General features: G+C 25.9%; 1 long non-coding RNA gene across 1 annotated transcript; it reads left to right on the top strand.

Moving 5' to 3' along the window:
• Nucleotides 1-10,751: 10,751 nt before the first annotated feature.
• Nucleotides 10,752-13,889, top strand: LOC126906613 (uncharacterized). Its single transcript, XR_007704290.1, has 4 exons — nt 10,752-11,366; nt 11,438-11,492; nt 11,833-12,526; nt 12,605-13,889. It is a non-coding gene; the product is annotated as an uncharacterized LOC126906613 (long non-coding RNA).
• The last annotated feature ends 1,473 nt before the right edge of the window (nt 13,890-15,362 follow it).

Below are 15,362 nucleotides of genomic sequence, written 5' to 3'. Positions count from 1 at the left end.
ATACCAAAAAGTTAAAGCAACGTCTGTTTATACAGAAACTTTTATAAGTGGAGTTTTTTCTCCATTTTTTTATTTTAAGCGACTAATAAAAAATTTTTTTTGACTCTTCCGAGACAATATTCTGAAAACATATCTAATTAAAATTATTGCATTACTTCAATCTTCACTAGTTTCAATTTTGTTTATAAATACAAACTTGAAAAAATTTATTTAAGACAATTATTAAAAAATATAAATGCTAAGAATAAAGGTATAAGTCATCATAAAACTTTTGTTTAAATAAGTAGACATTTTTTTTTTTAATATACAAATAATGGGGCTATTCTTTGATTACTTAAATATGAACTTTTAAACTTCTTTAGCTTATATTTTTCTAGTGTATAACGTATAATTCTAGAAAAAAATTTTTAAAAATGATGATTGCAATTACATGGTGCCTTTATTTGTTGTTGAACATTTTATATTATACTCATAAAGTTTCATGTGTTAAAATGAAGGATATACTTCAGAATTTTGTTTTTTCTGTGGAAAGTTTTCAGCTTAATGGAGTCAGTGTTCGATATAATGGAGGGAAGTTTGTAACATTTGAACACTTAAAAGAGTATGCAACATATGCAACAATTGTAAATAATGATGATGATAATATAAAATGTGCAAATGATTTTCTTACGCAATTTCAAGAACATTTGCCAAAAATTATTTACTGTAAGTATTCTGAAAGAATAACCGTTATTACTTATTATTTAATTTACCTAATGGAAGAATGTAAAACATTTATAAATGAAAACTTAATAAAATCTCTTAACAAATTTATTAAAAAATTGTTAGAATTGGTAGTTTCTATACAAGAAGGAGTTCAGTACGTTAGTCGACTTAGTTCTAGACAAAATACGTTTCAACAAATTCTGCAAGTATTCATTGACAATCCTCTTAAGTTAGGTCCAATAGAAATGGTTGGCATACAGAATTACCTTGATAATGTATTATCTAGTTTAAACGGATTTGCAAATGATTATATGATACAAAATTGTAAATATTCAGACGCAATTAATATCCCAACTCTGGATGTTCTCGAAGATTTGTTTGAAAACAGAACTTATGCAGATGAAACTAGGTACGATTTTTTAGCGAGGTATACTGAAGCATACTTTACTGCAACTGACATTTTAATACATGATTTGAATGAAATTTATCAAAAAGTTTTTTGTACTGATAATCAAAAGATGTAAAAGCATTGTTTCTGTACTAAATTTTTTAAATAATAATAAAAATATTTATTAAAAATATTTCCTGTTATATAAAATAGTAATTATATTAATGAGTTAAAAAATGAAATCTTCAAAAATAGTTTTTATTTGTTATTTTATATTTAACATATTTATTTACCAAACACCTTGAATGAATATTAGTATATTATAGCTAGAGCTCCTTATTTCACCTGTACGCGCTTTCACGTATTCACGTGAAATTAAAGTTCGACTTGTAAGATCCGTTGCTTAAAATTTTCCGTGAATTTATGATATTAATCACGTGAATCGGTGAATTATTATTTTCAAGTATAACCGTAAATTTGTGTTGAGCCTTAACTTAGTTTTCTATTCTTTTCCTAGGAAGAAAATAATTTTATTTATATAATTTTACTTAAATTAATTAAAAAACTAATTATGTTCAATAAACAACAATAATAATTAATGTTTTATTCAGAAAAACCTAACCTATAGACTTACATAAGATAATTTTGTATAAATAAACAATAATATTATAACAAATTATAATAAATAAACAAAAATTAATAAACAAAATAATTCAACACCTAAATAACTTTATTAACATAAAATATTATTAAACTAATAATTTTCTATTTTGGTACAAAATGTCAGCATATTTACATTTTTTGCCAACAAACAAGTCCTTTTTGAGGTTACTATATTTCCAGCGGTAGAAAAGCATCTCTCAGAGCTCACTGATGTGGCAGGAATAGCGAGATATTCCTTGGCTAATGCTGCAAGATTTGGGTATTTGATTTTCCTTGATTTCCACCACTCATATGGATTTAAATCAAAACGTAATTGAGGTTCCGCTGTATAAATTTGACACTGAGTCGTTAAATTATCGTTTTTAATTATTGCATTTCCATATAAACATTGAAGATCGCTGCTTTGAGCTAGTAGATTTTGTTTCATATTGAATTCAATGTTTTGCATGCTTCTGTTAAATGACCTACAAAACTTACAAATCTGTTATACCAGAAAAAGAAATGTACATGTAGTCCTCAACAATATACATTTTCAGTTGATATCAATTAAAATTGTTCACGTGATTAACGAATTCACGTATTCACGCGATTATGACTCTGATACGTGTTCACCTATTTTAGCTTTTACCAATTCACGTATATTAATCATACGTGTTTTATTTTGTTATACTCTCGTATTCACAATACCCGTGTACACGTATGTTTGTATTCACGCAAAAACATTAGAGCTCTAATTATAACATATCCGAATAAAATATGAATAAATAGAAAAATGTTATCATTTATACTTGTCCCATCTATGCCATGTCTATACTGTATCACGACCTTACTGGGCTACCGTTTTAAAATTAATTTAAGAAGATTTTATTAGTATTCGTAATTATTAGTAATATTTAGTAAATAATGATGTTTTATCGGGAACTAGTTTCAAATATTTTGATGTATAAAAACTTGAAAAAATTTATTCGAGACAATTAATTAAAAATATAACTGAAATTAATAATGGTATTAATCATTTAAAACTTTTGTTTTAATAAATAGATAATTTATTTTTAAATATACAATTAAGTTCTACGATAGCGGTTATCTGGTACGCATGTGTTTTTCGCGTTTTCGATATCTTATTTTTTCTCTCTTTTAATTAATTAATTTACTTAATAATACCTGTAAATGGCGTTTGGAAATGTATATGTTAAACACATTGAGGTTTATCACGGCCGTCGCGGCGGCGGTCTTGATAATTTTATAGTTGTACTTTCTCTACAATTTTATTAATTCTAAAATTTCAAAGTACATGCTCCTCCAATCCACTACATATGTTCTTCAAAGTTAATTTTGGCGGTCATTTTACAAAAATAAAAGCTGAACTTAACCCCAATACTTTTTTGGTTTAAATCTATAATTATAATTTTTTTATGGCTGATAGGAAATTTGTATGGATTTTAAAATTGTAGTTTTTACGTTTTTAGCATAACTTTGTGGGAATTGACATTTTTGTAGCATAAAAACAATCTACAAACATCTTAAAAACCCAATTATGTAATTGATAAGCTTTTGATATAAGCCATTTGTATACATAGTACTTATTTTTATGTTCCCGTTTTTACCGTCCGAGAATTATATTCAAAATGAATTTAATTCAAAACTGAATTATTAGATTTATCGATATAATTTCAGAGGTGCATAAATTTTTTTTACATATTTAAAGCATAAAGTTATTAAAAATTATTCATAGGTAATTATTTTATTATTAAATACTTAATTTATCAATTATTATATATAACATTGAAATTTTATTTTTGATTTCATTTAGTTCTATGCTTTAGTCAATTTATAAATCAAATTTTTCATGTTCAACTCTTATAATTTATAGGGGTATCAACTTTATTTATTCATAATTTATGTTTATACATTAAAATTGATACTCTATGGTGAATAGAGAAGTGCGGCCTAGAATTGAAAAATGAAAAAAATACCAGCACTCATGAAACACCTCTAGTCATTACTTTAATTTGTTGGAAAAATAAAATTAACATCCTTATAAAATGTATAGGATTAACATGACAAATATTCTATGGTTGATTAATTGACTAAAACACGGAAATAAAAGTAATCACACTATAGAACATGTTCATATTATAAAAAGTATTGTAACATATACTTGACTTGGTTATCTTTCACATGGTCTTAGATTAAATGGAAATTACATATAAAAATTAAGATTTCAAATCTTAATTTAACAAAAATATTTGTGATTCGATGAATTGTGAATGTATTTTTTTAAAACAAAAATTACTGAAGAGAGTAGTAAAGATATCAGAATGTAAAACGCAAAAAGTTTTTCATGACATATTTTAAATAATCACTCACGGGAAATCGTCACCATTTATATAGCCTTAACCAATTTTTGTTTTAGAACTACTTAAAAACTTCTTTAGAAAACCAACAGAAACAAATATTTTAATTTTAAAATTTTTTCAATGCCAGAGTTTATTTAAAAAAAAAAGATTCAATTATGATTTTAAGTTTTCCATATCATAAAATATAAATATATTTTTTAATTACTGATATTTATTTTTTAAGACGTTTGATGAAGATTATATCGTATTATATTATAAGAACGAATCAGCATTATATAAATACTATTACGACGGTATGTATAGATCATGTGAATAAAATCCGTATGTTACCTGATAAATCATATTACTGTATTATCAAAACAACACAGAAATTCATTGTAATATCATCGAGAAAATTAACAAATTATGAATTCNTGAGAAAATTAACAAATTATGAAATAATTTTATTTACAGGAAATAATATTAAAAGGTTGGAAAAATATTATAAATGTTTATAAAAGTCAACACCTAAAATAAAATAAATTAGAAATTATTGTCGCGTGTGTAGTTATGACAAATCCATTGGAAATATAATGTTCATCTTTATCAATAAGATAAAGCGGATATAACGTATCAAATACGTTGTTAATAGAAATTACAATAGATTTCATGTTATATTTAATAAGTTTTTAGTTTTGCAACATAGCTGATCATTAGGGTGTAAGGATGAGTAACTCCCTTCTGCTTCATCACGTTATAAGAGTAATAGACTTAATTAAAATGCAATGTAGAGGTAGTAGAACAAATTTTTGGGTGACTATTCTTCTTGGAGTAATTAGTGACCTAAATAAAATTTCCGTAGATCACAGATTCCATTTGGATTAACGTCAGACATGATAAATTTTTTATACAAAAATCAAAGTCACAGAATGATTTATTCAAATTTTAAAGAATAAAAATGGATACTGTTGCCTCATATTGACTTCTATAAATTTATTATTAAATTAGTCATTTTTTTTATTAACAATTTTTTAATAAGAGCTTAGGATGGAGTTGGTGCTTGCTTGAAAGCTGATATCTATAAAGTTCCATCACTTACTCTTGTGTATATTTTAATAAACCATATTTATTTTATGTGTTAGGTCATTTTAGAATAATTACTCCAATAAAGTTCTTGAACAGAAGTATGGTTTCTGAAAAAAATTAATAAACTGGAATTTTTTAGTTTTATGAAAATCTGACCCTTTTCTGACCACAGAAAGAGATTCAAAATGTCAAATTTTCCAGAAAAATTAACTTTTGAATATGTTCTGGAAATATTGACACTTTTATGTATATCTTAAATTACATCTTAATTCATACACTTTAATTTAAACAATAATGTTTTTTTTTTGTGAACATGTTGTGTACTGTATATCCGTGTAAAACAATCCTTCTCACATATTACGGGTTAGTGGGATCGTTCACGTCGTCATCAACGCTCACATACAGTCCACACTCACCGCCATTAATCACCATCTCAAATTATACAGCTAAGTTTTTAATTTTTTAATTTTATTTATTTTATATATTATCTATTTTGTTCATTGCCGCTTCGTCGGTCAGTCTAGTATGTAAGTTACCCCCCTTTCCATTTATTTATTAAGAGTTTTTTATTTGCAGAACTGTAATATATAGTTGCGTATTTTGTACATTCATAAGCAGGTGTACCTATTTTCTTACCCCTCTTATTTTCGTTTATTTATCGTTTTGTTTGCTAAAAAATAAACAACACTAACGCACAGTAACAGGCCATTCCCCTTTAATATTAAGGGGCTGTTTGTCACAGTAATTATTCTACATATTGTTTTGTTTTAATTTTTTAATTTTATTATTTTAACGCCGTTGTGACATTAATTTTAAGTGTCCCCCTTCCCACATTGATATATCTATGTATATATAAATATTAGGGTGGTCCTTAGCTATTCAGGGTGATTTTTTTATCATACCACTCAATTACTTACAAAATGATCGTAATTTAAACATTTTTTTCTTTTTTTTTATTACCTTTAGTTACACATTATTTTTAATTATTAACTATGTAATACTGTTTAAGTTCATGCCTTATGCCTGGTAAAGGTCTGAACTTTGTTTTTTTAAATGGGAACACATATTTTGAATTTAATAAAATTTTTGAGTTTTTAATTTAATAGTAAATGGCATTTGAATTTTTAATATAACTTTATTTGCTTATTAGATATAAACATTTAAAGTTTCAAATTTTTTAGTTAATATAGATGCATAAAAGACAAGGAATTACAAAAGCAAGTAGCTAATTGGTTTTTTATGACATTGTTTTCACAGTCACGGATTATTTATTATCAATTATGACTATCAATAGATTTACTTTTTGTATTGTCAGTTAGTGTATTTATAAACTCACAATAATATGCCTTACTACCTTTTATAATAACAATACTGTGTATCGATGCCATAAAATGCGTTACTGGCACGAGTCCAGTATAATAACACTAAGTCAATGACAATTTTTTTCTTGAAATCCAAATTTTAAAAGAAAACGTTTGATTGGATAAAATTTTTTTTAACAATTTTTAATCGTTTCTAAGAGTGTCTTACCGAATTTGGTCACTCTGTATTTTTTGTTTATTTATCAGACGGTCATGGTCATGGTTCAAATAGAATAGAATACGAAATTAATAATACATTTTAAAACAATACTAGACAATACATTATAATGATAATAATATGTCGAATTAATACCAGTTAGTCGCGAATGATACATCAGTTAGTGCTTACGCAGCAGAGCAATCACATGAACGAGTTTTGTTATCAACAGTTGAGACGTATGCCGATAGTATTTGGAGTGAACACAAAAGATTTAAAATTTTATTTGACTCCGAGTCTCAATGCTAGTGAATAAATAGTGCAATTATTACGGTTTCTTAAAATGCGAGTTGATCACACGGCAATAGGTAAAGGAGGAGCGCGGCAAAATATTTCGTTGAAGTAATAATGTCACACATTAATATATTTAAAATGGCACACCCAAAGAAAAACCTCAATCAATTTTGATAGAGAAATTTTATCAAGGATTTATGATAATGTTTTATTTATACGAACAAAATAATTATTCTTATAAATAATTATTGTTCAAGACAAGAAAAATAATTATCATATTGATAAATATATCAATGATATATTTATCAAATTGAACAATGAATTTATTATATAGATCGAGGTTTTTCTCTGGGTGCACGGTCCGGCGTCGATTCGACATACACGATGCCCCGCAACCCGCGCCACCTTTGTCAGCCATCACACTACTATGGGTACTTGTCTGGCCACCACCTTGTGCCATAACAAAGTATGCGCAAAGTCCAGCAAATGATACGGAGAGTCTTTTTTCCGTTGTCAGAGTGACAACGTCGAGTATGTATGCTACCGGCTCCGGACGTATCGCACGCCCGGACAGACTCGACGAACCTATCCGCACCCGCGTACCGTCGCCAACAACTCCGCTAACCTTTTGACGCCCAAGGATCATGTTGGACACCGCGTTGTCCACACCAGCGAAAGTGCCGCGATATTATTAACTCTGTTCGTCTTTTCGGTTTGTTTTTTTTTAAATAACCTGTTGTTGCTCATTAATAATCAGCCCACGGGTCTCGACCATCAAACCAGTGTCGGCTGCATTATTATAATGCAAGTCGTGTCAGCATTTATATGAATAAATTGCATTCTTTTCCATGAAATGTATTCAATGGCGCAAAAATAATCGACTTTAAAAATTTTTATCAGACACCCTCTAGATTTATTAAGTATATATAAAAAACATGTTTTGAAAATTTGAGATCGATAAAAAAATTTTTACAGGTCGCTCAAAACGTTTTTCGTATTTTTACCAAAAATACCCCTTATTTATTAAAATATGATTAAAATTTTAAATTTTGGTCAATTATAATCATCTATATATGTAAATTTTTGTATTTTCAATGTAGAAAACGATTTTATAATTTTTTAATTTCTAAGACCTATATTGATTACATAATTTACCTAAACGTCTAAGTATATGATATTTTTCGGATCGATCTGAAAGGGGCCAAAATTTTTTTTTAAGTTTTAAAAAATTGATAGTTAAATTAATTGTTGTGTTTATTATATGGTGTAAAATTTTTTTTTATTAATAATAAAAATTAATACTTTATTATGATGTATTATTAAGTCATATAATTAACTTAATATTAAAAATATAATTCTTTTACTTAATGGTTTTTATAGAATTTTTTCCACAATTTTTATTACAAATGTTTAGAACACTAAAATAACAAACAGATATAAATAATTGTATTTATTCATTTTTTTTAGCTTCGATGCGAAGCTGAGAAGGTATTGGTTTTACTAAGATGTGTTTTTTTTTTTGTGTCTGTTACCACTTTTTCTCAGCTCTCACCGAACCGATTTCTTTCAATGATACGTCAAAAGATCACAAATCGTATCTAGTCGAAGACATTACCCTTAAAAATTGAAAAAAATTCCCTCGTTCCCCGTAAATGGGGGAAACCTCCAAAAAAATTACAAATCGCTAATTTTCGATATTTTCTCAATTTTTTTTACTTAAAAGTGCCATAACTTTTTCAAAAATGAACATATCAATATAATTCTTTTTTATATAAATGCATGATGTCATTACCTATCATTTGGTATATTTTTTTTTATATCTGACTCTTTACCTGCCCATAGGGGGGGATTTAAAAAGACAACTTTTTAAAAAAAAATTAATTTTTGCAACTTAATTTTTGAAAGTGTTTCGGAAGGTCTGACACTTTTATATATATCTTAAATTAAAGCTAATGTAATATGCTTTATCATGAAAAAAAAAATTTCGGACTTTATTTTATCTTCACGGTGAAAATGGCTACCAAATGCTATTATTGTGTGAAAATTCTCAATTTATTTTTTACATTTTTAACTTTATTATGCTATAACTTTTTGAAAAATGAATGAATCATTACAATTTTTTTATCAGAAGTAGTATTTATATAGATCTTTCATTCGACATACTATTTTTTTAAATCAGACCATTATNGGGAAATTCTATTTTTTAATAATCCCTTTTTCATTCGACATAATTTATCTTAATCAGGATATTAATAAGGAACTAGCAGTTAATGAAGATTTTGGAATAATCCACCAATTTTATAAAATTAAACACTATCTAAAGATTTGCATCGAAGCGTTTTTTTTTTATAGTGATTTTAATCACTGTCAGATATCATTATACTTGATCCATCTATACCACGTCACCACTGTGCCGTGACCCCCCTGTGCTGGGTTTTTTTTTTTTTTGTAAGTCAAAGATGATTTTTTTTCATCGGAAAAGTCACTTCTGTGTTTTTCAACAACTTGAAGGATGTTGTCTTTGTTCCTCGTCTGTTGTTAAGGAGTTATTAAAATTGGCATCAAAGCTACTCCTTTCTCTGCTGGATCATTCACAACGTATAAGAATTTGACTTTATTATAGCCATGAATGAAACTTTCGTTTTCTAGCCTAGTTTCTGGGTCATAATTAATAAAATTATAGTCAATGCTAAGTGTTGAAAAAAATTGTTTTGCATTTTCTGTTACAAATTGATGAATACCGATGTTTTCTTGAAATGAGTTCATTGAAATTCGATTTTTGTAATTAGCTTCAGCTTTATTATTTAAGGATTTTACCATTTTGTTTTTCTGTATTTGTTAAATCGTTATCAAAAAAAGCTAGTCCAACAAGTGTTTCACTGAGGTACCATAAATGACCAGAAAAAGCTTTTACAACTACGTCACTTATAATATTATTAATTTTACTGTAATCTTTAAGTTGAGTTAATAAATTAAGATCATTTTGAGGAGCAATAGCTGCACAACAACATGTAAACCAAAAATGTATATATATTTTTAAAATAAATAAATTAAATTCTTGTATACCTTTAAGTTCATCAGGTGTCAATTAAAATTGGTCTCGAAACATATAAATTTTTAAGCAATATATTATTTTAGCCATCCATCTAGCTCGATGAAGAGCTCCAGGAGATCTAAAACTAATTATTCCCGAGTGTTTCCTTCCAACACACAATAAACATAACATCAATAATTCTTTGTAATCATCATGTGAATGGTTAATTTTAAGTTGCTTTTCACAAAATTCAATAATATTTTGTGCATTTGATATCTATCTTGTAGATCATAAATTTATAATTATGTAATTGATAAATAGCATGTATGGTTATTTTTCTGCCTTAATACTGCGTAACAATGATATCTTTATTGATAGAAATAAATAAAAATAAAATCAAAATTTAGTTTTAAAAAAACGTGAAAATAAGGTATTAATTTTTATTATTAATAAAAAAAAATTTTACACCATATAATAAACACAACAATTAATTTAACTATCAATTTTTTAAAACTTAAAAAAAATGTTGGCCCCTTTCAGATCGATCCGAAAAGTACCATATACTTAGACGTGTAGGTAAATTATGTAATCAATATAGGTCTTAGAAATTAAAAAATTATAAAATCGTTTTCTACATTAAAAATACAAAAATTTACATATATAGATGATTATAATTGACCAAAAATTAGAATTTTAATACTATTCATGTATGCTATAACTTTATCTTTAATGAATGGTGAATGTAAATGCATTCAATTTTTGATATAATGTAAACTCATAATTTTAAATTAAGTTATCAAAAAAAAAAAATCATAAAATTGGCAATCTTATAACAAAACAAGTTATCAAACTTGGTGATAATTAGTCTGCGACTATAGATAAGTCAATAGTCAATAATTGTAAACACATAAATAGATATGGTGTTTATCCCTTACTACTTACTTTAAAAACTAATACAGCTACAGAGTTATGTGTGTATATTTACTATTAAAAACAACTCTTGGTATCTACATATTTTTTTTAATTTGATAATTTAATAATAAAATATTTATTAATAGCTTATAAATTTATAAAACCAAGCAAGATAAAAGACAAGTCAATATATTAAAGCACAATAATTTTGATTTGTTAATTAAAAACAAGTTAAGTGATGAATTTAATATTTATCAGTGAAAAATGTTAAATATAAATTACAAATAAATACATATAAGTGAAATTTTTTTTTTATAAGAAAATCACAATCTGTGATACAATAAGCAAATATTATAATAATTTTATTGTTCATTATATGAAGAACTATATTGTTGAAAATACTCAGTGGTGCTACCCGTTAGCTTAAGTAATATTTTAAAAATAAAAGTATAACCATATAGTGCACTATAATATGTTATCTAATAATTTTTTTAATAGGCGATATCTTTTCTGTAGTATTAACATGAAATTGACAAATATAATAAGTATAACAGTTGAGTATGAAAATAAATAATAATCTATAATATCTAAGAAAACGTCGTGTTAATAAAACTTTTTATCTAGCTGTTGTCAGTTAATAGTCGTATTCTCATGACCAAAATACTCGCGGGCGAGTGTGGGGCAAAAATTTCTTTGGGGTGTCTGCCCACTATTATCTTCCTATCAAAGTGCTGCTCATGTATGAAATTGATTTTATCTAAACTTACCCCTTTCAAAAAGTAGTTGATTTATTATTTTTATAGAAAACCTATGTTGTAAGACCACTATTTATACACACAGAATTTATTACAAATTTTTAATAAATGTTAATGCCAAGACATTCTTTTTTTAAGGATTTGTTTGAATGCGTTTTGTTTTTTAACTCCGAAATGGAAATCGGAATAGGATTTTTCAATAGGAATTTTCCAAATACTGAAATTTAGACAAATTCGATGTTTTAATGGTACATTTCTCAAAAAGAAACATTTTTTCTGAGAAAGCAAGTATTTTGACCAATTAAGATTTGTAGAGCCTGTTGTAGTACAAGAAAAATTATTTTTACAGATATTATGGTTTCTGAAAATAGTGTGGAATGATCTAATGACATTAAAAACAAATGATTAGAATACTGAACTAGATTACAAAAATTAAGTACGTTAAATAATTCGTCAAAATAAAACTAATATTATAGAAATTCACATATGAGATGCACCAAGAAATGCGGACAGCGCACATCAAAGTTAATTTGCGCGAAATCCAAAGTGGTGCCATTAAAGTCAATTAATTTATACCTCGCCTTGAATTATTACTCAAATATTATTATTTTCCCACCTATCGCATAGAATTGTAATGAATGGATAACCACACTAACTATCAAATAGAAAATACTCGTGTCCCATAGAGCAGGAGAAATTTAACAGCTCACTTATCAACTAGGTTGGTTTCATATATAGACGCTTGAAAACCCAAAGAATTTAGTATCATGTGGTTGTAGTGCTGAACTAATAGGTTACATGGAGAAGTGGTGAGATGGTCTTAGTTAGTTAGGTAAAAATATAATCTTTAGATATAGAAATATAAAATGTTGATTAGACTTTTAATTATAATTTTAAGTTAATTTTACAGGTATAACTATTGACAAACTAGTTTTCATCATCGAATAAAATGGTACGGATAATAGTCTATTGCATTCGATTTATAGATACAAAAGTAAAAAATTAGTAGAAAAGATAGGAATATTAAAAAACACCGATAATGTAAACGGTTAAAATACAGAAATGGATTACAAAAGTACATCAAAGTACACCGAAAAATAATTTGACAAAATAAAACTATTATTAAAGAAGTTCAAAAATTGTGCAAACTATCATTTTTATAACTATTATTTTTTCTATTGACAAAAAATTTAATGAAGCATGCTTTAGAAAACATTTATGTCAACATATACAATTCAGACGATGCATTTAAGTTAACATTATATTTTTAATAAAAAGCTAAAATGATAATTTATAATTTTTTTTAAATTTTAAACAAATTGGAAAAAAAATGGAAATATTAAAATTTTGTACCGGATTATATAAAATATGATTATTAAAATTATGAACTAAATTTAATTAAAAAAGCCTAAAAAGTACTCAATGGTCGGCAATAATTTGTTGAAATGAAGTAAAATAAATTGCTTTAACTTAATATAAACGAATTATTGTGGAAATAACGAAAAATATTAGGGCTTATTTTTACAATAACAAAGGGTAATGTAATATATGTTATAATTATGTAGTTTATTTATTATGTTTATGATTTTTAAACACTTACTTGCTTATGATTAGTTAAGTAGAACATAAATATTTTAGTATGAGTAATCTGAATTGTCGGGTTGTCAATCGGCACGATGTTTGCAATGATTTTATTTTTGAAATTTGCATTATAGAATATTAAAATATTACATTGTGTCTTTTTTTAACTTAACCTTGTATGTATGTCCATCTGTTATCCTTGCCGTATAGAATATCACTAATTAGTGCATAGTACATTTTTATAGCTAATTTACCTGTCATATCTTAATCAATAAAATTTGGTTTATGCAAGAACAAATAAAAATAATGGCTTCTGTATTTAATACAGTAAAATGACAATAGAAATTTGGCCTAAAATCACTGAACCTTAACAAGCTGTAACGGACGAACGGTTAATCGGATAAAAAAAATTATAAGAACAAAATTGTATGAAATTAATTTTTCTATCACATTATAAAGTTAAAAATAAGTGTTCCCATTTAAGAAAATTATAAATAAGGGTTTTATCCTTGAAGGGACGAAAAAATAATGGCTTGACTACATATTATTGTAGAGTTTTTTGAACTTGATATTTTTTTTCTATAATAAAATTTAAAATTCTCAATATTTTCTGAGAAAATATTAGATTATTAAAATATTAGTCATACTAGATTTCAGTCATCCTGTATATAATACCGCATCATTTTCGATTTTTTTTTCTTCATTTTTATATTATTTTCATATTAAATTTACTTTATATTCCTATGTAATACATTTTAATTTGAACTGAACACCAAAAATATAAAAAAAATTGTTGTAGCACTTCTATTATCTACAGTTTTTAATTTCTAAGACAAGTGAATTTTTATTAGAAAAGGTTTTTGCTGCGACGATTTTTATTAGCCCAGTAAATCAAATATTTTTACATAAATATATATTTTTTAAATAATCAGTTGTAATATTTTATCACATATTATCTAACCAATTTGATCGAATTTATTTCTCATTTAATGCAACATTTTTTACAAAAATAAAATTATAGTAAAATAATTTTAACTGTGAAACGTCACAAATTCTAAGGTGGACCGTGTATAATTTTTTGTGACGTCTACTTATTTATTTTATTGAGCAGGAGAATGCATGAATGAACCTTTTTCTGACACATCGGTGTCAACAAGTCATTATTTTTACTGCTGACCACTATATAAGACGACAAAAGAGAATAAATATAATTAAAATCAAATTCTTTATCGGTATTGATCCCTCCCAAAAATACTGGCCGTTTGAAATAGCCGTTAGATTGGTGTTGGCTCCTCATCCTTTATCTGCAATCACTTACAACTTCAATTATCATAGTTGTGGTTAATAAACCACTAGGTATTATAATCATTTATACATATAGCGACATATTAACTTAAATTAAACTATTAATTAACTCAAAATTAAATTTCACCTATGGACCGGTAATCATATCTAATAGGTGTGACACCTCGCCTATGTTGTGGCGAGCATTGCTACTACAGCAAGTCGTTATACAAGCGGCAAAACACATTGTTGTTGCAAGTCGACAAAAAGCCTACTAGCGACTGTCTTTCTAATTTAATAAATTATTTGTATAAATTTATTACTTTTCATATATTTTTAAGTATAAATGGAAAATTTTTTATGATAGTCTTAATTTTTTTTTGTTTTTTGAATATTAATCTACTTTGAACTGTAATCACTGTTAAATAATCTTTATTATTAATTAAAATCTTTAATATTTATTTTTCTTGCTATTTTTATTAACTATTAATATTTAATGTAAATTATTATTTAAAATTATTTATTAAATTAATCAATTTAACAAATATATGTTTTTGATTTATAATAAGAAGTCTTAAATTTGTTTAAATGTAATTGATTGCTTAATTGAAAATGATTCTAATAAAATTGTGTCTACCCTAATACTTTTGTATCTAGTTAAAATATATGGATATTTGTACAGTGTAACATTCATTACCTTTTTTGAACAATTACTATCTAAATAATACTTTAAAGTAAACTTAAAATAATAAAAAAAAATTGCACATTTATTTTTACAGTGTTTAATTCTAAATGCTTTTGAA

Source organism: Daktulosphaira vitifoliae, unplaced genomic scaffold, assembly GCF_025091365.1.
Source record: "Daktulosphaira vitifoliae isolate Bord-2020 unplaced genomic scaffold, ASM2509136v1 Scaffold_5, whole genome shotgun sequence".
Lineage (NCBI taxonomy): Eukaryota > Metazoa > Arthropoda > Insecta > Hemiptera > Phylloxeridae > Daktulosphaira > Daktulosphaira vitifoliae.
This window is presented reverse-complemented; position numbering and strand designations above follow the sequence as displayed.